General features: G+C 36.9%; 1 long non-coding RNA gene across 1 annotated transcript; it reads left to right on the top strand.

The window, feature by feature from the left end:
* Window positions 1-1,262: 1,262 nt before the first annotated feature.
* LOC149691976 (uncharacterized) lies at window positions 1,263-5,031 on the top strand. The gene is made up of 2 exons (XR_016382575.1): window positions 1,263-2,117; window positions 2,182-5,031. It is a non-coding gene; the product is annotated as an uncharacterized LOC149691976 (long non-coding RNA).
* The last annotated feature ends 21,661 nt before the right edge of the window (window positions 5,032-26,692 follow it).

Here is a 26,692-nt window from a genome sequence, read left to right as displayed (position 1 = left end):
GGATTCGAGGCAAAATCATTTCGTTGAAATTACGGATTTAAGGATAAAATTTTGCAAATAAAAGAAGGGTGAATTAGAAATAATAAGCATTGGGTTTAAGAATTAAAATTAATTTAGAAGAAGAATCGCATGCCTGCATGCCAGAAAGAGTTAAGTTTATTTATGCTATAAAAGCCATGATTATCACCAAATGGTTTTTTGGCGCAAACCAAGGTGCAAAATTACTATAATATTGTAAATTTTTAATTACTGTAAAAATAAATAGACCTTCATGAATATTTTTATTTTCTTTTAAATGTTAGTAGTGAATGACTAGGAAAACGGAAAAGACGATGACGTAGGTTTGAAAAGTAAATAAATATTTTTTTATCAAACCCACATTTCACTGCATGATATAAATATATTCGAATCTCCCCAAGATTTCTTAGAAAAAAGGCAAAAATATTTACTGGGTAAAATGAAAACCTATTAGATTCTTCCAAGCCACTAGTCGCATTTAAAGCAATTCTTTGCTTCCCTTCGCCTATATTAAATACGTCAATATATATGCTGGTCTTTATATACAGGGTGTTTCTGATATATCTCCATTTTGCCGTCCGGATCACTGTTTTCGAGTTATGATTTGAGAGTGTTAAATCACTGTCTTTCAGTTTCTTAAATAAATTTAAGGGATCATCCGTAAAATACTCTTGACAATCTAAACTCGAAAACCGTGACCCTTAGGAGTAGGACAAACAAAACAAGGAACATCCCACTTAATTTATGACAGACTTATCAGAAACACCCTGTTTATATACTCGGCTTTCTATATAGTATAAATCTACGAAAAGTAGTGGGGAGCGCATATTCCTAAAAAAAATAATATAGGCGTAGGTGGGACTGAAGATTTTCAGTAAGAAAGAAAAAAAAAGGATAGAAACAAGGTTTGGGAAGAGAAACGCGTCAAGGGACTGGAAGTTACAACCTTAAAACGCGTCAAATACTATGAGGAAAAGGACATATTTGACGTATACCTAGACTGCAAAATATCTGGATGGAAAGACCTTAACATTTACCAGTAAAATAAAAAGAGAGTGAAGAGAAAAAATTTAGATTTTGGGACTTTCCTTCCTCTCTCCTTCTCCCTCTCTCTCTATCTTTATCTTATACTTTTTCCTATAAGGGTAGTCTATAGGGAGCAGCAGGTGCCCTCGTACGATAGAATAGAGAAACTAAAAGAAAAAAGGGGCTACCGTACGACTAAAGGGGATAGAAACGTTTTTACTTTTGCGCTCTTTAGAGCTCGAAAGTATTGTTCCGACCTCTGTTGGCTGGACGGCTGGCTGGATTTGGTGTAACCGCATAATAAGATTCTTCATAAATAAACTTTTTGAATTTCAAATTTCCCGCGAATTTTCGACTCGAAATTCATCCGTAGTACACCTCACACCTCATAGGTGGCGTAACGTATTTAATTTCAATTGAAATTATTTTCCCGTCGGCGCCGGGCCTCGAACCCGCGATATCCCAATCCATACGAGACGTCAGTGAAGACGCCCGGCCGCGCGCTCTACCACGAAGCCACGCTTGCTTGTAATATAAAGCGAGATAAATTATACTGAAGAGAAGAAAGAGAGAGTTAGGATATGGACCCCCCCCATCTCCCCGACGCCCGCACTTACTGCGTGGGTTTAGCGGGAGACGAGAGAGAGAGAACTGTGCAACTGTATGGACCCCCCACCTCCCCGACGCCCGCCACTGGATGCTGTCGAATATATATTGTATCGCGCTAGAGGAGGAGAGACAGTTGCTTGCAATTTTTTTTTGCAATTTATAATTATTATATATCTTTTTAATCCTAGGCAAGATTAGATTTCTACTTGGGAACTTAAACATTACAATTAATATTATCATATTAATCAAAAAAGAAATTAAGGTTCTCCCCGACAGAAGGCGCGCTAAGCAGAGAGAGTTTTCTAATTTCACCAATGATATCGTTTTTTAAGACTCGTCTGCTTAAAAGTTAGGCAGGTTGATTTACTAATAAAATTAAATGTATTAACAAAATGAAACTCGAGTCATCGTTTTAAAACTATAACTAGTTTGGGACGGAGGTACCATTGCTCACTATTTGTTTGGCAAGTTTAAAATTAAATGATCACTTAACGGAACTGACATAAAATAATAGGTAGATTTTTGCAGAATTAAATTGCAGATTCTTTGCAAAATTAACTAATCATTTTGGCAGTTTCCGCTCTCGCTGGGTTCATCTACTAATAACAGTTACGTAAGTGATAATTATAAAAATAAAATCAACAATCTCATAAAATCAACAACTCAAAATATAAAATGAAATTTATGACCAAAATGAATCTAATTTCAATCAACGACAAACGGAATCAACGTGTTCATCTCTCCATCCACGGAAATATGAAATTTCTACATGAAACATGAAAGTGCTATCAACCTAACAATTTTTAGAAATGTAATTTTAATCAGTGAAACATACTCATTTAAAGTTAACTAATTATAAGTCGCTAATTTGATTATTATATTTAAAAAAAATTATATTATTTAAGTAATAAATTTAACGATGGTGTTGATAGTACCAATAGAGTATTCAAGGATTGATTACGTTAATATCAACATATCAAACAAAAAGTATTTAATTATAATTTGGAATTTCAATTTAAATTTATACAGTTTTTTAAATGCCCATTGAGATTCAGAGTCTGTCACTGAATGTTGAAGATCTCCAGTCTCTGCCAAGTGATTTAAATTTTCAGACCCTCTCTGTGGGAAAGGGGGAATTAAATTAACGAGACTTACAAACTGACATCATCCTTAAATTAAATAAGGATTATAAATTAAAATTTAAATCAAGGTATTGAAGGTTTAATTAACGTTACTTTGAAAGTATCGAATTAAAAATTTACAACTTAAGCTCATCAATAAAAAGAACATTAAGATAATTATTAATAGGCATAAACAATCATCAATAAAAAGAACATTAAGATAAATATTAATAGGCATAAACAATCATCAATAAAAAGAACATTAAGATAATTATTAAAAGGCATGGGCATGGACAATTTTACTCGGACCCCGAGTCCCCGACTCCCCGTCCCCCCGTCCCGATACACTAAAGACCGAGGCTTAAACCTCGTAGCTCGCGGCCATCTTTATTGTTTACATCATGGGCTCGTCACTACAGGGTAGGAAATAAGACAGGTTTACAAGTCCCAAACCAGTTTATTAATTGCTCGGACCAGTTTATTTATTCCAAAAGTTGGGGTCAGTGGTATCAGGGAGCACTTTATTAATTAGGGTTTTTGGAAAAAATAGACGGTGGGACCAGTTTATAAATTCGGGGTTCCTTTTTAGAATTTTTCTATCTCAACTCATTTTCTACCAATTCTACTCCTAGGTAGTTAGTACTCCTTGGCTACAACTTCCCTACAAAAGTTTTGTATTCTATTGACTATTGATCTTGTCTAGCGTCTATACTCTAGAATGAGTCTCTTGTAGTCGACAGTCTAGACCATAGCCAGTACTAGTTGTCAGTAATCGTATTTCTCAGTAGTGCATGGTCACATTACAAGATTTTGATCTGGCTTACTGATAGCGAGAGAAGATATTGCCGCTGAATTTATGGAAAATGCAATAAGGAATAAGGCTAGTTCAGAAAAGGATTAAGAACTTCAAATATCATTAGACATGTTGATTGATATTTAGTGGCAACTAGTTGAAAAATTGTGATAAGAAATAAAAGTTAACTGTTATGGATTGTTATATGCTACTTTTTCCTACAGTAAAAAATTCAAATTCAATTAGAATTTCCAGCTTCTTTACTTTTGTGTCTTTACGTGCTTTTTATTCTCACCATTTTAGAAATTTAATTTATAGTGGGACCGGTAAAATAATAATTAATGCGAGGGTCACTGGTCCCAAGGACCACCACCACATCCGCAACACCAATTCGCCGCAACCCACTCCGAAACAGACGAGCGCCTGAAAGGCTCAACCTATGAGACAGCAGCTAAACCAAGCTAAACAAACTTTTCACCATAATAACAATAACCTCATAAAGGACAGTATAAATAATGACTTTAAACAAACTTTTCACCACAATAACAATAACCTCATAAAGGACAGTATAAAATAGTGACTTAAACAAAGTTAAATCTGAATTACAATCTACCTCATTAAGCTCAACCAAACTGTTACAAATGCATAGCGCAATATTACAAGTTGCCAATGATCTTCGAATTTTATTGTTAAACCCTCACATTATCTTAAGACTCATACAGTCACTGGGTTTTAATCTCACGGGAGAGTATTGCTATATTCGTAATTCCCGCCTATTCCAAACACAACCTAGATGGCGCCCCATCCTCAGATATCGATTGATTGTAACCCCCATTTTCTAATTGTCTGTTTACCAGGCAAATTCAAGGGGGGCTGCCATTGCGTCTTAGTAGTTTTTGATACCGCCATCTAGCGTCGAAGTAAAGCGTAAAATTCGGTATTTTTGTCTCTTTAAACGTCGGTGTTTAAAGCCATCTAGCGTTCAAAAGCAGGAAGTTCAAAACCTTCGTCTGAAATCCTTTGGCTCGGTGAATCCGATGATTTGAACATATTTTTTAATTCTCATTGGTAATTAGTAAGTTTTGAAAAGTAAAAATGGCAAGCTGGGGTAGAACATGTTCCGTTCTTGGCTGTAAAAGTAGTGATAGGGATTTAAGGGAGTGGAGATCATGGGTTTGCAAACTTCATTCGGGACCTGACAAAGGGTTAACTCTGTGTCATAAAGATTGTTGTTGTCCGCGGCCATTTTTAAAATACGGAATAAAATCAAAGTACAGAATTCGCTCATTAGATGGCGATTACCAAAAACTACTCACATTTTAAAAATGGGAGGTAACCTCGTACATCGCGTATAGGAGAGAACACTCCTCGCTTCTTTATCCGCACTCAAGCGGCATCCTTGCCACCCAATGTAACGAATGACCATAATCATATGGTAGAATAAATCTTGGATATTGATTAGTATATCTAGCCTAATTAATCCACCAAGACTTGAACACTACAGTTAATTACTTATTTAATTAAACTGTAAACCAAATTCTTACTAGATTGGTTTTATTCATAATCGGAATGCTATTTTATAAACAATGGAAAAAAACCTGAAAATTATAAATTTGTCGGGGTCAATGAATATAGTAATACTAATTCTAGTCACTAGAGGGCGCGCAAAAGTGTAATCTGGCCGGGGCCATCTTGTTAAATCTATAGTTGGGCACATCCTTCAAAATGCAAATTAGGCTAGCTTTCGTTGCCTTCAAAGGGGTATGACACTATTCCTTGATTCTAGCAGAGACAAAGTTTAATTTTCTTTTTTTAAATATTGGGACACAATTTTTAGTTAAACTCGTTGTTAAATTAAATTTGAAATTTTGTTAATGAACCTTCAAAATGTAAATTAGGCTAGCTTTCGTTGCCTTCAAAGGGGTAAGACACTACCTTGATTCTAGTAGAGAGATAAACTCAATAGGAGTGAAACCGCACAAATTACTTCTTTATTTAATATTAGGACACAATTTTTAGTTAAATTAATTGTATAATTTTAAATTTTGTTAATGAACCTGATAAATTGAATACATCCGACAAATGATTGGTTCTACCAAATATCTGCGTAAGATCACGAGTTAAAACATCTCAAAGGCATGCATCCTATTTTTAACAAACTTGAAACGATTTTTAAGATTTTCTAAACAAATCTCTCCGAGTGTCGAACCCCTCGATTTCCCATATACTTTCTCATCCCCAACGTGAGCTTTGGGAAAAAGTAGTGGTGCAAAAAAGGGGACCTTACGAAAAAATATGACTTTATACCGTTACCTAAGTTACCTTATTTTTTTTTTTTTTTTTAAAAAAAACCAAAAAAAAAGACCAAAAGAAGGTCCACGAGGATAGATTTTTCTTATTAAGAAAAAGTTATTTAGAGCGATGCGTTGAAGAAATATTTTTTCTTTCTTTAAAGAAAACTTTTAACGCAGTTTACTCGGGCCTTTCTTTTCTAGGCTAAATACACCCAAAAATATGGGGTGGAAAAAGTTTAAAGCCACGAGAATTAAAGTAGGTCACCCTCGTGCATGCAGTCTACGAAAACTTTGTTTAGTCGCGAATCAATAAGTTACGTGACGTATTTAGTCCTTATGGAATTGCCAGGAAAGAATATTATCGTTAAAAATTTCCTCTATTCCTTTCCGTCGTTAAAATAATCGACTTTGGTTATGGCCTAAAACTTACGTCGCTTCGTATGGACGTAGAGTTTAATGCCTCCGAAGTGAATTTAAAAAAAAAGTAAGTTTAAATTATACGGTTCGACAACTAATTACTGTTAAGTATTAAAGCTATATTGTTTGAAAGTTACAAAATTTAATTTTAGCTAAGTTTCAACTCGAGAGAAAAGCTAATTATCTTAAAGGATTTAGCTCTGAAGTAGCTCTCGACCATCTTTAAGCTATGATTTCAAAAAGCTCTCGAAACAGTCTAGACCTCTAATGGAGGGCTGCATTATAGTTTGAGGATTACTCGACCAATGCTTTGATTATGTTATAATAACGATGCTATCTTCATCCCATTAGCGATGTTGAAAGTAAATGACTGAAACCACGAAACTTATATGCGGGGAATTGGATATTTGCAGCACGGTTCACAGCTCAAACCAGACTAATTTCAAATGCTTACAGCGTTCAGTACAGACAACCCAATCTTTTGAGTCCAACACGAAAACCCTTAGTTGAAAAAAACAACTGTACCGTCTACATACGGAGCCCCATTCTCTCGAAATTGCTTTAAGAGGGTTTCAATGGAATAAAGTACTACTTCATAAAGTTTAATTCTCTATTTCCTCCAGCAAAATTTTCATAATGACGTAATAATCACCAACACCCTCCCTATCCATGCAAACCTCGCATTACGAAACATTTCATTTTCGTGCAAAACGATTTCCTCGCTGGCTTTTCCAAGCATGCAACTATCATCAAAATTATTACACTTTTCAACTATAAGCTACACGCAAAATCTTGGCGAATAATCGCCACTAAAGCCAGCCCGAGAGTAGTTAGGTAAAAGGGGTCCAGGTTCCAATGACTCTTTTATAGTTGGAAACGGGAGCCAGCAGCTGCGGAATGACTGGATGAGCTTAGCAATTTTAAGGACGCGTCGCCAGCGTTCAGCATGGATAGTATACCCCGTTATCGTCACCCCAGATAAAGCTTTTCATTTTGGCGTATGATGCCAAGAAGGAAGAGACGAGAGGACCACCGGAGATGGAGGAGGGAAGGGTTGTCTCTATCTCGTTACAGAAAATTCTCCACCGTATACTTTTGTCTCTTAAATTAGAAGCAAGGAAGTAAAAGGTCGTAAGGTATGTTACGAAACGGTAGTTCAAAGATAACGTATTCACGCCTTCCGCTTCAATAGCTCCATATTCTATGAAAATAAAGGGTTAAAAGTGTCGCGGAAAGAGCGTTAGAACTCCTGGTTATATTGTTCGCTTTACTGCACGACATAGTCGCGTAGCGACTTTCGTTAATGTTCCAGCTAGGACGTAGGATGAAGATGAGTATGAAGGTATAGCTTTCCCAGGTACTAAACGCGTTTTAATGAATTAGAAAGTTGTCCGCCCACTGAGATAGTAGTGGTATAATGACTACCCTAGGCTTCCCTACCTATACCCTAAGCCTTGGCGACAACTATGTTACTATATACTAAACTATTGAATTTTTGGAACTTTCACAGAGCCTGATTGAACAATTAATGGAATTTTCAATCCCTTTTAAAACTAGGCCTAGGATAAAAATAAGTTCAGTTTTCCATGGAGGTATGCCCTGTTATAGAACATTGTGGAAAGCTTTCGTGTTTAAAGTTACATAGAAATATTTGGTGGATGTTGAAACTCAACTAATTATAAAAGTTGAACGCATAGTTAAGAATAGCGCAGAGATAGGTAAATAGTTTCATAAGTTTAAAATAAATATAAAACTTGAATTAATTTGATATATTTTGGAATTGAAATTAATTCGTCATTAAGTGCATGATAATTAAGAGAAACTCTAAACCAGATCCATAAATTATCCAAGCAGCTTTACAATTAACATAAATCCCCAAAGCGCAAAATAAATAAAAGTCACGCATAAAGAACTAAACGAAGGATGAAAAGAAAAATAATTCGAACATCTTCAGATATAGAAAACTCAAATATGAGGTTTCAAAGGATAAAAGTTAACCCAATGGAAAAAAATCTTTTACGTGCCGTTTCCGTGGACAGGAATGTTTGCTTTACAGGCTATAAAATTTTATCTATGAATTTAAAGGGGGTTTTGAAAGACGGACGGGAATAGAAAAAAGAAAAAAGAGAGGTAACAAATAAAGATTGACTCAAGTATATAAGGAAGAAGGGGAGACCGGAGGCGTGATTCAGAAGTGAGAAACCAACGGAGAGTAAGCCGCCTCGTGGGATAATTTCGCAGAGTCGACAAAAATTAAGACGATCAGGGCAAGGAGGCCTTTCCACTGTTTACTTTCGATCTCGCAATCATCTCTCTCTCTCTCTCTGTACATCCCTTTACCCCTAACCTCTTTGGCCTATATTTCGTCTCAGTATCGCTGTGGACTGGTTAAACAGACGTAAAAGCAACTCTCCCCCAGTTGACAACGCTCAGAGATGGAGGTGATATTTTAGAATAACTGGAGAAGAAAAAAGTTACCATTTCCAATCTAGAGCAAACTCCGCAAAAATTGAATTACAAGCAACGTGCAGTGCAGGAGGGGGGTGGCGGGTAAAGCTAAGGAGGAGGTAGCTAGAGAACTGCAAACAATGGGGGGATTTTCCGCCTATACCTACCCTAGTGAAATTTAATTTCTTATAAAAGGTAAATAGCGGAGCGGGGCAACCGGTCCAATTTCGGGGGCGAATTCCCAGGTGTAAATTAGAATCGGAATTACTAATTTTACGCGGGATAAAGTGATTTCTTGGTATCGTCAGTTTATAAGATACATTCTATAACCGTGCTTAAAATAACAATGAATGAATGAAAACTTCAGGAAAAGTAACCCTTCAATATATTTTCAGGTAGGTATAGGTTTTTCCCAAAGCACATCGGTGTCGTTTGGACGAGCCTACAATCAGGCATCAGTGAAATAATCTAGTATAGTAAATCAGTAAACCTTCCACTCAAGAAATCCTACAGCCAGAAAAACTTGAGAAAAGATGGGATCCGCCGATGGGAGTGTTGTGTAGTTGTATAAGAGCTATTTGGCTTTCGTTATATATATATATAGTCGATGTATACGATGTAATAACAGCCGTCAAGTTATATTACGACGCGAAAGAGAGTGGTTTTATAGGCCCTAGAAGCTAGCTCTGCCCGGCCCCTCCGAAAACAATAATCGCTTTCTCATCTTAAAGACCTCTCGAAGTCTCTTTAAGAACACTTATTATCGACTCGATGCTCACCCTCCCTGCTGTATACTTCTCCGTTTTATTGCCAGCAAAACACGTCACGTGGGACGAAGGAATAGGAAGCGAGAACGAGAAACGGAGAAGAAGAAAAAAAAAGGAAAATAAAACGAGAGAGAGACACAGAAAAAAAGTTCCCATCTAGATCCGTATATCCGTCGAAGAGAAGTCTTCCTCTAATTGAGGTTGAGACATTTATTTTGGGATATATACTTTCCCCAACTTTTCTCTCCCTCTCTCTTCACTATCTCGTCTCTAAGGGAATTACCAAGAGTAGATAAAACCCAGAGAGTGTATTCCCAACTTAATGAAGAAGTCGTTTCAGATGTACTAGCTTTAATTTACTCATTTTTTAAAAAAAATAAACGAGCAATTTTGTTGTCCTGTGACAGGCACATTAAAAAGCCAATTTCTAATCGCTATCTATACTCCATAAATATTTAAAATTGGAATTTTTTGAAGTATATCTAATCTTTCTATTGGTTACGGGATTCGGTTTAGAAACGTTTTAGAATGGTAAAGGAAAATAGACTTGAGTCTATAGAGTGGTACTGAGAGAAGAGGAGTTACGGGGAGGTGACGTCAATATTGGTAGTCTAAATTGTATGGTCTGAGCTGACGACTTCCAATATGGTCGCCAAAACCTAGTTAAGAGACAGAAGGGTGTGACGTCACGAATAAGTTCGTAGTAGCAGACTATAGAAAAACAAATAAGTATAAGTTGATTTGCAACTATGGAATCGAATAGAGAAATACCTTGTATCGTTTCTAGCTCCTGGGCTTATCAATTTCATACGGAATATATAATAATTCCACGTGTGTTTTTCTGAAAAACACTTCAATTATGAAAGAAGAAGAAGAAGTCAAAAATTGGTAGTGTTGGCTCGAGGCTCTAAAAATCGGAAAGTTCTTTTGTTTTCGTCAAAAATCCGCCCCAAATTCTATTATAATAGAACGAGCAAAAGAGTGATAATAACAACGTGTAAAATTCATCGTTCGCGGACATCTGACTAATGAATGCCAAAACGAGGATAAGTGAGAAAATAGGGGTATATATGAGCTATTAGAAAACCACCCGTGTTACGCCTTCTAACTTTATTTAAGGGAACCCCGCGGATAGATTTTTAGAATGGAGTAAAACTTTGGTTGCGCTGAAACAAAAGTACGTCATATAGAGTACTTGACATATCCTCGACTTCTCCAGATTTTGACACGTTTCGTATTATTTTCCTTTCACAAAGACCTTTATAGCTCAATTATGTTTAATTAGAACTGAAATAATTATATAGCTAGGATCGTACTTCGAATTTTGTGTACCATTGTTTCCGGTTTCAGTTTGATTTTTGTAAGCCTTTGAATAGCACGATAAAAGGCGGGAATTGGGAACTTAAAACTATTGGTAGCAATCGTTCCTCTCTCTCTACAGCACAAGGATTTCGCCAATATTTTACAAAGGTGTTTCAATTAGACGCGATGAAGGGAATATTTCACTTCAAGTTGTACGTTTCTGGAATGAGGGCTAAGGAACAAATTAGCCCAAAAATAATTCTATTTGGGCCTTGGGGGATTGAAAAAGGTTGAGAAGCGAAAAGAGAGCACTTATCGCTCGGCCGAACTACTACAATAGACGCTCGAAAACGCGGCCGTGGTTGGCTGTAAGGTCGGGGAAATAATACCACCACCAACGAGGGTAAGTAAAGGGGTTTGGGGAAGAATAGTTTAGCGGTAGGGACTCGATTCAATTAACGTTAATTAGCCGGTATGAGCAATTACGCCCCGATAGAAACATACGTACGCCTTCCGGAATAAATTTGACTAAGGGAAAGAGAAACTCATTGAAAAGAGTTCGCGGAGAAGTCGCCTCCCTGTTATAGGGCTTCAGGGAAAATACTTTTTAAAAACACGCCGAGCTATATATATTGTAACTTCCTAAAACTTCATCATCGTCATAGTCATATTTGAAGCCAAAGACTGACTGATCTCGCCTTCTGCTTTTCTAACCCCACAGTTCCCGCTCTTATTTTTACTTTAGAACAACAGACGTAAACAATCTAAAGTAAAAAATGTGGGATCTAGTCATAGACTCTGAAAGTGAATTTCCTAATTAAATATTCTAAAAGAGCGGTAGCTCGCTTAGTTAAGACTTCATACTGCCCTTAATGTGAAAGGAGGGTTTTTTGATTAGATGTAGCTTTTTCAATATTGTATTAACTGTTTTGAAAATATTCCACAGAATTCTTTGTGACAAGTCTTACAGATGTTATACTCAAGAGTTTAGCACACAACTGTTTTACTTCAAATAATGTAATTCTAACTGCAATCCGCTTTGATAGTCTATATAGCATTATTCAAGGATAAATCTAAGGTTGCTACAGTTCCGTCTGGTATAAGCAGAGAGAGAGAGAGAGAGAGAGAGAGAGAGAGAGAGAGAGTTCCCGACTTTTCTCTCGAATTAATCATAAAAGGAAGGGCTTCCCCCTTTTCTCTCATCATCGATAATTAAAAATACAACAGCCCACCCACTATCGCGTACCGCTCACCCAAAACAACAAAGTATGGCCTAAAGCGACTGACTACCAAACTCTTCTCTCATCGAGACTCTCCTTTCTGGAAACTGTCGAGAGAACCCGCTCTAAAACTTGATAGATCTAAAATTCGTGGCGGCAAAAGGGAGCATTTTGGCTTTTGCGCTTGAAAAAATAATTAAATCATGGCCAAATTTTGTCAGGCGAAATGAAATCGATAAAATATCGTGCATAGCGAGTTTCGAGAGGAAAAATACAACTAGGAATTAAGCTTAATTATTATAAGGATGTATTTTGGGATGGTTTTGTTGTGCAAAAACACACCTCCATTAATATATTGATTTGAGAGCCATCCTTTTTGTTCTTATATATTACCATAAGTTTATAAGATATGTTCCATAAGTATGACAATTCCTATACTTCGTAATGCTAGAGAGCTAGTTCGAGAACGACAAGCGAGAATTGACTACACTCGGTTAATTTTGCAAGACTTCCATCTTCCTATTTAGTCTGTTCTAAGCCTTTGACAGTGCCTCACCAGGCGTTTCTTTACCTCGAATCTATGACCTACGTCACTTCATGACAAGCTCCAGTTTGTAACCAGTAACAAACTTATATAACATATCTTATAAACTTATGATATTACTTATGGTAAATGGGTAGAAACTCGATAAAATCGATGAGAATATTTCTCTTCATAAGATACCGTTATAGATTTATGGAATGACGTAAGGTAGGATGCTCCACCCTCGTGTCAAGGTTTGTGATAAATTAGACGTTATAGTATAGACAAGGCACTAAAGACAAACAGGATAAAAAGACAGAGGATCAATCTGTACGGGGCAAAAGATGCCGTTAATCCTCGCGACAAGCCTCCCTGGCGTGTCTGAAATCTAGACGTGGGTGATGTACAGTATACATCCACGTAGCCCCGAAGTCTCTTATACTTGTACCTTAACCCCTGCCTATGTGGGATATACATGCACTTTGAAAAACAACACTAAAAAAATCCTAACAGAACAGTACATTAAGAAATCCTTCCTTTGAAAATAATAAAACATTTTTTTTAGAATGAAAAAGCGTATATTGTTTTTAAGTGGATAAAGGATCATATTCGGTATACGTTTTACTGCAAAGAAAGCTTTCATTTCTTTTTTATCCTCTAAAGATGGGGGATTGAGGAACGGGTTTTAAAGTTAAAAGCAATACTATGTCACTGTCTCTCTTGTTAGTTACACAATTTACAGAGAAAAGAGGTTTTTCAAGACGAGACAAGATATAAGTAATCGAGAGATATTTCGAAAAATTGAGGCTTTATAACTGGCTTCTAATCAAACCCCACGACAAATATGTTGTAACATCGATGGGAAAAAGTTAATATAAATAAGGGAAAGTAGTATACAGGGTGGACATCTTCGCAGTAGACCAATCTAGTAATTATTTGTCGAAACATTTCTGTATTTGCGCCTGTAAATTACTTCTACATCTTTGAATAACACCAACGCTTTAAATAGAAGTTTCAAGACAGATCTACCGCGTTTATTTCCACCCTGTACACTGTCTACTATTTCTAGAATTAAAGAATTTTAAAATATTATCTACTATTTTTAAAAAAAAAATCAAAAATCAATAAAATCTTTCTTGAGGTTTATATTGAAAGATTATTTCCATACTCAGTAAAATTTTAATAATTCTAGCCTCAAAAGTACTGTATACTTTACAACTCCTCGATATTAAAAACTGTACATTGTATAAGCGAAAGTGGAAATTTAGTTTGTACAGTATATCGTACGCAAAAAATATACAAAACTTTCTCAATCGAAAGATTTAATATAGTACGTTAGTCCTATACCTTCCCGGCCAGTTTTCAATCCCCTTCCACGTTACAAAATAAGATGAAAATGAAAGAAAAAAAAACAACCCAGAGATGAAGGGGAAAAAAGGAATCGAAAACTAACTCAGTCGTCTATAGTTTTTAAGCCAAGCGCGAAAACCGGACCAAAAAAAGGTCTAGTTTTCATTAATCACACTCTGTTAGAGTAATAAGGGCCAACTCCCTAAGTGTAAGGAGTTTAGTTCGAGAAGGAACGAATGAACGAGAGCATGAAAAAAAGAAAGAATGTTCTTCGACAAAAAATATACTCAGCCCCAATTCCGAAGCAAGCCCAAGAAGAAAAAAAAATGATCCGAAGCTAATAAAAAAAATTTGTCGATAAATCTTGTTTCTTAACACGGGAAGGGCATTGTAAGGGAGTATAGGGATGGTGCAAGCAAGGATGAAAAAACGTTTCATCGATCAATCTTTCAAATATGAAATCACTACCAAAAATTTAAGATATTATAGGCGATATTTAAGATACAATGATTTTCTCCAGTGTTTTTACACGAGTTTTTCTGATTTTTTGCACGGAAAATAAATAGTGTATTGAATTTATTTCTAAAACGTTAATGGATGCTTGTTTTTCAAACATTAAGATTAGATTTTTAATTTAAAATAGTATAAGATTGGACGAGAGTTAAAATATTTTATCAGCAGAGAAAAATTCAATAATGATTATCTAGTTGATCCCTCAAAAATTCTAGTTTCAATTTTCGAAGGTCTTAAATTTATTTTGTAGCGTGAGAGACTTCTAGTCTAATTTATCTTATTTCAAATCACCTAGGAGTTCCTATTTTGTAGATAATATAAACCATAAATAGCCGCTAAATGAAGAATCCGAATCTGAGCCTATACGGGGCATCATTATTTTTCTGTTCTTCCGTCTGTGGCGCAAAAGCTGGTGTATGAACTCGATACAGTCCAGGACACAGCGAGCGAATTAAATATTTCACGAAAGGTCGTTCCAATTGGTAAATAAAAAACCCCGGGAGAATAGGAAGCAGTCGAAGGATCAAGCGAAGGCCAAGGGCCTGACGTGTGACAAAACGAAAGAGAGAGATTATTACCCGAGCAGAGCCGGATGCCTCTAGTCAGGAGAGTAAAATTGGATCTGACAAAGCGAAAAGTTCCCTGAAAACAAAAAGAATCCTGCCCTAACCTCCTCATTTCTCCATTTAGATCTTCTTCTATACTATATGCCAGCCATGGTCCACGCGGATCAGGTCACTATGTAGCTGCATTGAAGAGGTACTGCTCTGCGCTGGTTCCGATAAGCCTGTCGCATCAGACAGGATGTAAAGTGAGAGTGAAATCAATAGAGGAGTTCTTCATTCATGACTATCGTCGTCTGTTTATTAGATCTGCGTTTCAATTGGCACAATCTTTATTACCAAGACCATATGATTGGATCCGTTTACAATTAGAGTCCTATCTAGCAGTTGTCACCAAGAACCCAATGGAAGACATGAAATAAGCAGATTTTCCATCTTTGACTAACTTTTGTTGCCATATTTGACCAACTTTTGTTGCCAGCAAAACATACAGCGAATACCGATAAAGGCTGGCCAAAACTCAGAGATAAAAAATGTAAGGCAACCCATATTTAATAATCCTGTTCCACTTTGCCTTTAAAGCGGATACGATTGAGTTCGATAGGACGTATTACCGCTTCCCCGAAGGCCGTCTCGTTCAAACGAAAAAGTAAAGGGGTAGAACTCGGAATTCCCCCTTCTTCCTTCTTTTTTATGCGGTGAGCAACAGAGAGGCAATTACGCAGGGCCACCGATAAAAAGAAAAGAACAGAAAAAAGGACTAAGAGAAAAGACGATCCGCCTTCAAAATTGAGACTATTATTCCCAGGAAAAAACTTCCCATCAAATTCTCTCGATCCGTGGGTCCCCTTGATTCTTTTTTCTTCTTCTTCCTCTTGGAGTCTCCCAGTCCTCTTACACGTATACTCCCCCCCCCCTTTTCTTTCTTATTCTTGTTTGCGTTCTTTATCCGCGGACTCTCGATAATTGCGGATTGTCTGTAACCTTGGTGGTATTAATGGAAAAGCCAATGTAACCCAAAGGTTACTAGAATAGAAGTTATAGAAATCTCCATTCTATCTTCATCCCCGTATCCCGAATTACCCGCCTTTCTCTACGTTGCTTTTAATTCGTAAGATGACCAATAAGAACTGGCATCGCCCGGAGCCACGGAAAAAAAAATAAAAGAAAAGAGACCCCTTTTTCTCCCTTAACAAGCTCAGTTCCTCCTGAGATGGACGAAAGACGGGGTAGTCTAATACTTGTCTCAAGATTCCAATGGTACTCTGAACCGAAACTTATATAAACTTTCTCTAATTTAAATTAGTCGGTTTTCCTAACTTCTGGAAAGGTTAACATATTTTTAAACTGATATTCTATAGAAGGATAAAATGCTGGGCTGTTAAGTGAAAAAATTCACAAACAAACCATTGGATTTATAGTCTCGATTTTCAGCGTTCCCTCGATATGCTAAGATTTTTCTTGCGAGTGTCCCACCCCTCATAAACGAAAGTAGAAAGAAAAAAAGGAATAATAGGCTAAAGGGGGTCGAATCGTATCGCATTGCATCTCGGACAAAAGCGACGTACGAGCCTTGCTATCCCTATAGTTCCTTTCATTCCGAGTTCTCCTGGTTCTACGAAAACGTAGCATAGAGTTTGACCACTAATGAATTCGATTAGGTCTGTTGTATACCACCGTATATCTCTTTCTATCCGTTCTTACCTAACTTAAAGATTTCCTTCAGGGGTCTTAATGAAAGCCGAAGCGAGCTTAGGGAAGCGTGATTGTCGCTTGATAAGAAATTGGAAGCCGCTTACTCTCGCCCTAATGCTAATGGTATTTTCACCTTACTCAAAGCGATGCCCTACCCTATTTCTTCATTTTATTTCATTGGCAGTGGATTGGATACCCATACAGGTAATGGAATGTGATATATTTCGGTTAACAGGTAATGATACCAATCATTTATCGTTCCGAATTTCGCCAACAAATAGTCGGGGGAAGCCTACATTTAGGGGTTTTTGAACTAATGTATTTCCTACCGGCGCCTGTAGAAATGTTTACTTTGCTGTACACCTGTGTACCAGAGAGAAGCTCGCATTTAGGAACTGTTGTCAAAATGTACCTGTTTTTGGTATTTCAGAAGAGCTCTGAATTTAAAGGTAGTTCGCTCCAATTTAAAACACGCTTTTAACAGTAAGTTTTCTTTCTTAGTTTTAAATCAGATAATTCAAAAGACGTATCAAAACTGAAATTATCTATAATAAATTAATTAGATTTGAATTATTATCGGATTTCTTTTTCATATTTAATAAAATATAGAAACGAGGAATAAGTGCGAACTAACGTAATGATACGCAATATAAATTTTAATTTTAAGTAGCCTAAAATTTGGAAGGATGAATACGCAATAAACATATACCTCAAGGGTTTATTCAAGAAGTTTATTCTTTTATATTGAACTCTTCTCCTAAGAATAAAGTCCGGTGATGTTTAGATTAAAAAAAGTAAAAACCTCGCTTCTCTAGAATCCAGGAGACTAGAACCAACCAGAAAACCAGAGTGAAAGTTTTCAGAATCTAAACACGCAAGCAGCAACCTTATCCACTATCTACCCACTCGCATTTTTCCATCTCTTTACCCTACTTTTCCAGCGAATTTCTATCGGTAGCCACTCGTTCAACGCATTCTTTAAACTTTATAAATTTCGCATCCTTATAGAGAAGCTTCTTTTTTACATTGGCGATCCAACAGCGCCAACGCTCCCTATACACTTTCAAATAAGAAGCCATCGAATTTATTTTCTATCTTCATCCTCTCACCCTCCCCCAAAACTTTCTCTGAGGATATTTTTGTTCGCGAAAGTCTGACGAATGAAGCGTAGTAAACACAAAGATGGTAGTAACCCTAGCATTTAAAAAACGCTCCTTCGCTTACTACCGCATTCACTCGGACATCTAGAACAAAATATAGGTCTCGCTCTCAGCACGAAGTGAATATTTTGGACTCGAACTGCTTCAATTTCCTCTTTGGAGCTAGCCGCTAGCATAGGATGGACGGAGAACCACGCACCCTACATGGGTTTTAGCCAAGTGAGACGCGCTAGAGTTTGCTTTGAAAAAGCGCTATACGATGTAGAACACGTTCCACGCTTTTCCGGGAACATTTTGCAGCTATAATCCCTTAGATAAGAAAAAAATAAGAGTGAGGAAAGCTTAAAGATGGGTCGGAATGGGCTGTAGCGGGCTCTACTTGGTTCTTCCCAATTTAACACCTTTTTCATTCAATGGTCACTCTTTCAATATAAGAAACGGAAGTTGCGTGGAGTAGATGTTAGTCAATGCCATACAGGTGGGATACAAAACTCAAGTACCCAGGATAAATAACTTTGGTTTCATTTTGAGAAAATCTTGCATTATAATAGTTCGATTTATAAAAGACAGCACCCATTTGGACTGTGTTAAATTGAAGCCAAGGACGTCAAAATCAACGTGAAAGCCGTTATTTCTGATTTTAGGGTTAGAGTGTGCAGTACGTTTACTAGCCGATTAGGCCCCTGCAGATCATTCAAATGGCGTGTTTTTCAGTATACCAAACTTCCAAAAACTCCAAAATTATGTAATGCATTTGGAAATTATTTCCCCTACATTGCACTTGAAGTTGAAAAACTTATAAGTATAACGTATCCTAGGTACGTAAAGACTTTATCATCCATGGTATACCTTTGGTATGGGAGACTGGCAAAGAGAAAAAGCATAGCTAGAGAGGCTTGGACAGCCGTATGAAAGGGTTTTTAAAGGAAAGAGAGAGAAAGCTTTAATTCCGGTAGACCGAATATAACCTCTATAGATACACGCGATACATGTTAGGTAAAGGGGGGGACGGGCGTTTGTTAGAAGAATGAACCAAAAAATTCAGTTTAGGGTTTCTTTTTCTTTACTCCTACCCTAGATTTTTTCTTCTCCCTTTTACTTCTTCTTTTCTCTTGGTCCGGTGGATAAGCGCGTGTCTCGACTACTGTAAGGGAATGGGGCAACCTTAACTGCGCTAAGACTAGGGCCTAAAACCTTCACTCCTCTGCAGCTTCGGCTAACCCAATGTCCCCTAGAGATTTCTTCGCCATAGACCCCCATCGAAGGTCTTTATTCAATCATTCCTTTGCCCAATAGACGTGCTTGGCCTCTACTCATTCTGACCTTCCCTAAACCCCTTCCTTGAACTATTCGTGTGTTTTATACGTAACATAGTCGCATTTACCGTATATAGGCGAGCGAGTAATGGTGATAAAGGTTCCGGGAACTGGGTTGCACCACCATAAGTTCATAAGATATGTTCCATAAGTTTGTCACTAGAGCTTGTCATGAAGTGACGTAAGTCATAGATTCGAGGTAAAGTGACGCCTGGTGTGGTACTGCTAAAGGCTTAGTACAGACTAAATAGGAAGATGGACTGCAAAACTAACCACCGAGTGTAGGACTTCAATTCTCGCTTGTCGTTCTCGAAGTAGCTCTCAGTAAGTCACTAGCATTAGGAAGTATAGGAGGTGTCATTCTTATGGAACATATCTTATAAACTTATGGTTGCACTGCCATGTTGGTAGTGCGATTCTCTTACGTGACAGTGATTTTAAGGTTTGCATTTAAACCACAATTCAATTCAAGGGCAGTTTCTTTCTATAATTATAATAAATATGATTTATTTGTTACCGTCAAAAGGTTCAAAGAGATATTAAAGTTACGTTTCTCTTAGTACAAGTTCAATACGACCTTACCCAAAAACAGTTTCCCCTGCACACTCTCATCCAAGCAATTTAGTAGGGCAACAGTTCTCCTATACAGTACTATTCGTTTAATATTGATACAGCTTAATCAGGCGCGACGAAATTTGGGGAAGTTGAAACAATAAGTAATGGAGTAAGGAGCAGAGTGGGTCCTGGCAGGCTTCTTTTATATATATTATGAAAGAATAAGGGAATCCTAGCTATACAGCTCTTTCGATTTATATAGTATATACCTATCCTAGAAATCCCATTTCGTTCCCTATTTTTTTTGTCTCGACGGTAACAATAGGGGGGAAAACTTTTCTTCCCAACTTCTATTTGGTTTTCTCATTGGAAAGATTGCCAGCAGTCGTCCGAGAATTGTCGGGGAGCGTTCAGCTCGCTCTGAAGCCGCCGCGAGGGTCGAAAAAGAGTGGGACACAGAGAGAGAGAGCGAAATTCCTTCGCCTCGATAGCTTCTTTTCTTCGAAGATATTAAATCCGAGAATGAGAACCGGTGTTAGTCTCCCAGAAATAACCCAGCCTGCCCTTCCCTTCGTGGCCTCTCTTATGTAAGACGGATCTCCCGTATTATTTGGCTAAAACTAAAAAGAGAATGGAGGAATCTCATTTTAATTCCAAGTTTCGCTAGTTCAGTTTTTAAAGAATCATTCCTTTCCTTTTGATACGCTACAGTAAGATCAAACCGTATCCAATCGCGCCTTTCCGGAACTCGCCGCGCAGCAGCGTCTTTGTTAAAAATTTTGGTTTAAATTCTATTTTGAAAAGTTCTTCTGGAAGAACTTTCGAATTTAACGAATTTCCCTATAGACACGGTGAGAAAGTTGGAATGATTTTGTGCAAATACATTGGAAAATATGATTTGAGTTGGTGAAGATCTAACAGATATTTTGCGACAAATATTAACACGTATATTTTTAGCTCTAGGCCTATCAAAATTTTCTATATCCTTTACCAAATATTATTACGAATTTTTCCGAACTCTTCCTTCAACTATATACTATTATGTCGTATTTTTATATCGTTTCTTATTAACTATGTATATCTATTGGGAAAAGTTACAGAAACAGTTCTGACGTCAATAAATCGTTCATCATTGAGTGCAAGAAAGGTCCATAATTTTTACATCCCCGGATGAATCGGAACTTTATAAAATATTTTTAAGTGTAACTCTTGACCCGTAGCTAAATATCGAGGAAACCACGTCAGAAAACGACAGTTAAAATCTCGTGCGTATGCAGGAAAAGGATCTCAAATTCGCAACAAAAAAAAATGGGATTACTAGAAATAGAAAAAAAATAATATTTCCTTTAAAATCGTAAAAGATTCCCTTATAGAAGACCTTCAAAAAATCGGCTAGCTTGGTGACTTGGAAAACGGTCTCGAAGAGGATTTTTTTTTTAAGTTTCTCCTCGAATCTCGCCTCCGTTTCTCCGGTTCTCTTCTCTTTTTTTTCTGCGAATATCGCATCAACGACTCCATGAATATGTGGAGGGAAGAAGCTTTACATTATCGAAGCTCATTCCGGGTCTTGTCCCGGACACTGACACATTCTTCTGGGCGTGTTTGGCTCAATGCCCGAGAAGCGCGGGAAGACCATGCAGGACAGAAGAGAAGGGCGAAAACCCTTTTGGCAATGAGAGTATAAGGCCCGCGTCATTTTGTAAAAGCTTTGAAAAGAGAATATAGTGGACTCGATAGTTTGCCTCTAAGCCAGAGAAAAACCGGGGGAGGAGACAACGGACCTTCCGACTCCAAACGGGACAAAAAAGTCCAAGAAAGTTGTATCAAGGAAAATAGTTTCCGGTCTAGGTTCTTCTCCCTCACACTCACGCGCCTTTTCCAACGAGGGCTTCCCCATTCCATTGTAAGACTCGCCTCTTTGTAATCCTCTATCATGTAATTCTGAAGCCTCACAAAACATACTCGTGTTTTTAATTTTTGAAAGGAATAATTCTGTGTTTTCCTGTCTATTTATTGACGTGAGGTCCGTGAAAATGGGAACCGCGAGAAAGCCAAGGAAGAGAAGCGAGAAGAAGAAGAAGAAAAAAAAATTGCCCTTTGCTCGATTTTTTGGGAGCTTGGGGGTCTCCCCCTTTTTCTCTCGACTATGGAGGAGAAAAAGGGAAAGGAAAGGTCATCGATCCATTGAAAAATATTACGAAGAAAAATATGCCAACTTATATAAACACAACGACGCAAATAAAGAAAAATTGGAATTTTGGGGTTCAAGCGCGGGAAACGGCGTGCCTGTTCTCGAAGGCGAGGGCGAGAAGACCTTCTTCCATCGGGGGCCCGAAATAAAAGCTAGGACCCCGGAAATAAATGCCAAAACCTTTCCATTATCGTGAGACCAACCTTTCAACCCCCTAGCTCCTTTTCTTTCCCTCTCTCTCTCTCTCTCTCTCTCTCTCTCATTCTTATTTATAGGAGGAAGAGCTAACTGACAAAAAGGGTTCCTTATAAATCCGTCTTCTACTCGGCATGGAATCCGATTGATTCAGATGTGCGCGCTTTTTTAGAATTCAATGCGGTCCCTTTGAAGTTAGTGGAGAGTTCCAAATACTGATTTGGTCATTTGGATAAAGATAAAATGCAAAAAAAAAACAAATTATGAATGAATAAGGTCTAAAAAGCGGAATTAAACTGGAACATTCATTTTACTACTACTTCTAAAACTGTCCATCCCGATTTGTACTACTCTATTTAAAGTTTTAGTGGATTTAAGTGGATTTTCTTTAAGTCCTTTGCTTGACAAATAGTCTTGGAATGTGTAATCAAACTTAAAAACAAAACTGAACCTAAGAATTGATGAACCTAGCTAGCCGCTGGTATAGAATTCACATGTCATCCATTACCTTTAGCTGAAGAAAAATGAATAAAAAGACAGTAAAAACATCCGAGTTGACAGAAGTATATAAATTCCAGTTTCCAAGTTTAGGACGTCATTTAAGAAGACAAACAATCTTTTCCCTGTGTAGCGTCATTTCCAAAAACGTATATCGTATACGCCAATGTTTTGCCGCTTTTTCCGGCCAAATCTCCCTCCTTTCAATCATTCCTTGTTATACTCTGCTTGACGACCGGTGCTTGGTTTCGTTAGTTCCAAGCAACCTATCAGTCTCTATGTACTGTACATGGTTAGAGACAGGACATCAACTAAAGCTACCTTTAAAATACATAATTCTATGACCAAGAAACCATGGACAAGTTCAAATTAACATACAGGAAGTCAATAAAGAAGCTAATCTTTCCAACACCCAAAACACGAAGCTTTGTTTTAGGCAAACTTTCAAAGAGGATGTTTAACGAGGTTTAAAGCCGGCACATTGTTTTTTTGGTTACTCATAAAGATTTAGAGGGTGTTTCCTTTAACTTCAGGAACATTTTAGATTGATAATAAAAACAGTCAAGGACCATCAACAGAATGATCCTATTTCTGTGGGATATTTCAGCAAAAGATTGATTCTCTATGTTGATAGCGTTGCAGCAAGCAAAGAGACCAATTTATACAAGGTCCCATTTCTTTTTTTAACAGTAACGCGTATGACCTCATTTTACATACGCTACATAGTTAATAGATATGGAAAATAGCGATGAAAAGACAAAAATCCCTCTAACAAGATATTAAACAAAAACAAAAAATTACAAATGACGTTTCCAGGTGTATATTATGGTTTTTCCAAATGGTGTAGCAACCATGCAATTATTTATAAATTCACTGTCGGGTAGATTAGTTTTGAAGAATAGGGTCCGGGCCTAATTTCGAAAAATCTAATATTTAATCGTGTCAAAAATAACGCTTTCGCTAATTACGCTCATTAATCAAAATTATCCCGGATGATACGCGTTAGATAACTGGACGTCGTGAAAATCTTTATCGGACCTTTCTCTCTAAACCAACTCGTGGGCAAAACATAAAGAAAATTAATTTGTTGCTAGTCTTAACCAGTGCTAACTCCGATCCGAAGACCGAATCCAATTCAAAGTTTAAAAATAAACAAGTAATTAGCTTGTCATAATACTGAACTTTGTTTTCTAACTCGTGTACTTCGTAATTATAACAACCAGGAGTCAAATTGATGATTATAATTGCTTCATAATAAAAATCTAAACTATTTTCTAAACTAAAGAAACCTTTTTAAGATTAAATCCCTCGAATACGTTTGATTAATTTTACCGCGAGAAAATCCATCTTCGATAAACCGCGAAACCTAAGATTGGAGGAATTCCCGTAAGGAATAAAAAGCAAGCAAAATACTTCTCCTTTGCCATTTAAATCACCAATAGAGACGGACGGATACGGGGAATTTCTGGTATTTTTTCGGACTTGTAGAAAAATGGTATTCCGTCATGATACAATACCATTTCGTCCTATCGAAAAGAGAGCCGAACTATAAGAGGTTTATTACTTGTAGTAAAAACCGTCCAATTTAGGGTGCTACTGAGAGAGATGTATTTCACAAGATCATAAGGCATGCCTGTCTACAGGTGATATTGGTCACCTACGAGAGCTGTTTAGGTGGGTAAATAGCACCTGAAGCAATAGAAGACGGCAACCTAACTCCCCATTGAGCCTAACATAACAAAAACTAATCTAAACCTAAGCCTAACTTAACTTAAGTCTAAACCCAAGCCTAATCTAACCTAAACCTAAGCCAAACGCCATTTGAATACTATGGGCGGTCAGGCAAAGCTTGTCACAAATTAAATGGAAACTGGACAGTAATGGAACGAAATATTTTACTTCCGGTAATGGACTTCTGATAGCATTGTATAGGAGGCAAAAACGATATTGATGGGGTAACAAGAAGGATCATTAGTTTCAGTGGCTCGCTGGGATAATATATAGTGAAACTCCAAAGAGAGATTCAGGATACCGAAAAAAAAATTGTAACTTCACTTTCCCATATCCAACTTCCATCTTCTACTAGTTCCCTGGTTTCGAATCTTTCATTCTTAGTGGGATGAACTCTCTTTACAATAGCCACCAAAAAAATGTAGTTCGTTTCATAAGGAAACTACTAAATATAATAAAGATACGACCCAACTAAAGCCCCATTCGTCTAAATGGACCCAACTGCCATAGCCCATATATGGTGCTGTAATCATAGAATGAGATGCTAATAGTAAAAAAAGAATTGTAAATGATCTTCCTTGGTATGTGTCCAAATAAATAGAAGCAATGGGTGTTTAAGCTGAGAAGTGAGGGAGAAAGAGGGTATTGAATTACACATTTACTAGCTTAAATAGAATTAGATGGTACAGTTATAAATAAAAAATCAGACCAAGGCCTAGCGGGACGTTTTACAAAGTAGAATATCATTGTGAAGAATCGGACTTGTGATAATATTGAACGATAACCTATCTGACATCTACTATAGGAATTGTGTAACTAACTGCTTTAGAGTGGTGTAAATATGTATTCAAGAGAAACCGGGGAAATTCGAAGAGAAATTCTTCAATCATTGAGAAAGACAATATTTAAAAAGAAAATACTTTGCCGTATTGTCACAATTTAAATATCAAAATTTGGGCTTTGCTTTGCCCATGGGGATGAATGTTTTCCATTTAAAAATACTCGACTGGGATATGTTAAACATGTTTGTGTTAACTTAAGTGCAAATTCACGATTTAAAGTTTAAGTTTTTTATAAATATATAAATAAAATACATAATACATAACAAAGACTAAATTCAAATATTCTTATCTCTATTGTATGGTTTGGGTTCTGTTTTAAATTCCATCATAATAAATTTTAGAAAATTCCATTAAGTTTGTTTATGTAACTGACAATGGCCGGGAAAATAAATATTGAAATTTTAGTCCAGTTTCATGCTGTTTAGCCCAAAATTCTATTATTCTCTCAAACAGGGAGCAATTTCCTTATAAGGTAATTTAAATGTAATCGTAATTTACCATAATTGCTAAGCCAACATCGTAGAGAAACTAATTATGGTAATTTTATAAAACATTTTCCAAAAATTGAAAGTAAAAAACAAATAACAATAACAGTAAAATCTGACCCATATTTTTGTCGACTTAAATGTCTGAATAATTTAGCGATTTGCTCGCTGCTATTTCAAAGAATTTGAGGGAGAGAAGAAAAAGGGTAGTCGCAGCATGCATGCAGGCGTGGCGTGACGTAGGAGTGATGGCAAAGAGACATCGTTACGACAAAAATTGAAAAGAGAAACGGGACAAAATTACCGTATTTTTCTTTTCAACCGCGCAATCAGGGAATCCGACTCGGAAACGAAAAAAGAAAAGAGGAAATAAAAAGGGATTCTCTGTTAAAAAAAGGAGAAAAACTTCTTTTTTAAAAAATTCTCCTTATCAGTTCTCTCTCTTTCAGAAAACATTTTTCCTCTTTCCTCAATTTTAATAGGTGTCGAACTGAGGACACCGAGATTACTCTACTACCACCGGGGTCTAAAACTACGTGGTCTACAGTCTATCATGTTGATTAGGGCAAGAGAATTATAGCACTGTCACAAGGAGTGGAAGCTCTATCTTGGTATAATAATTTTCCCATTGCTGTGCACGGAGAGTCGTTAAAGAACATGGGCTGGCCTTTTCAACTCCTCTTCATATTATTCTCTATGACTAGAGTTTTAAGATCCGGTGGAGTTCTACAGGAAAAGGTCACTATACCAGACTTCAAAATTGGCTAGTTAAAGCTCAGCCAAAAACTTTAGAAAGTTCGGTATAAAAAGTTCGTTCTGGTGAATAAAACTAGCACGTTCATAGCTACGACAATTGTGGTTTGGTCTGGTTTAAGACTACCCTATTATTTAACTTCCCTGCCTTTACCTACATTACATCATGACATTAATCTTGGTTAAAGTTCAACCCTTTAGTATATAGAGCCTATATACAGGTGACAAGAAAAATATATAGAGAAGCCATACAGTCGGTCCCAATTCAACATTGCAACAGGTTTAAGTCTGTATGGACCTTTTAAAT

The sequence above is a fragment of the Phalangium opilio genome, unplaced genomic scaffold (assembly GCF_054372755.1).
Source record: "Phalangium opilio isolate 3A_F unplaced genomic scaffold, DU_Popi_V2 ptg000024l_1, whole genome shotgun sequence".
Taxonomy (NCBI): domain Eukaryota; kingdom Metazoa; phylum Arthropoda; class Arachnida; order Opiliones; family Phalangiidae; genus Phalangium; species Phalangium opilio.
The sequence above is the reverse complement of the archived record's forward strand: the minus strand, read 5'-3'. Positions and strand labels throughout refer to the sequence as shown.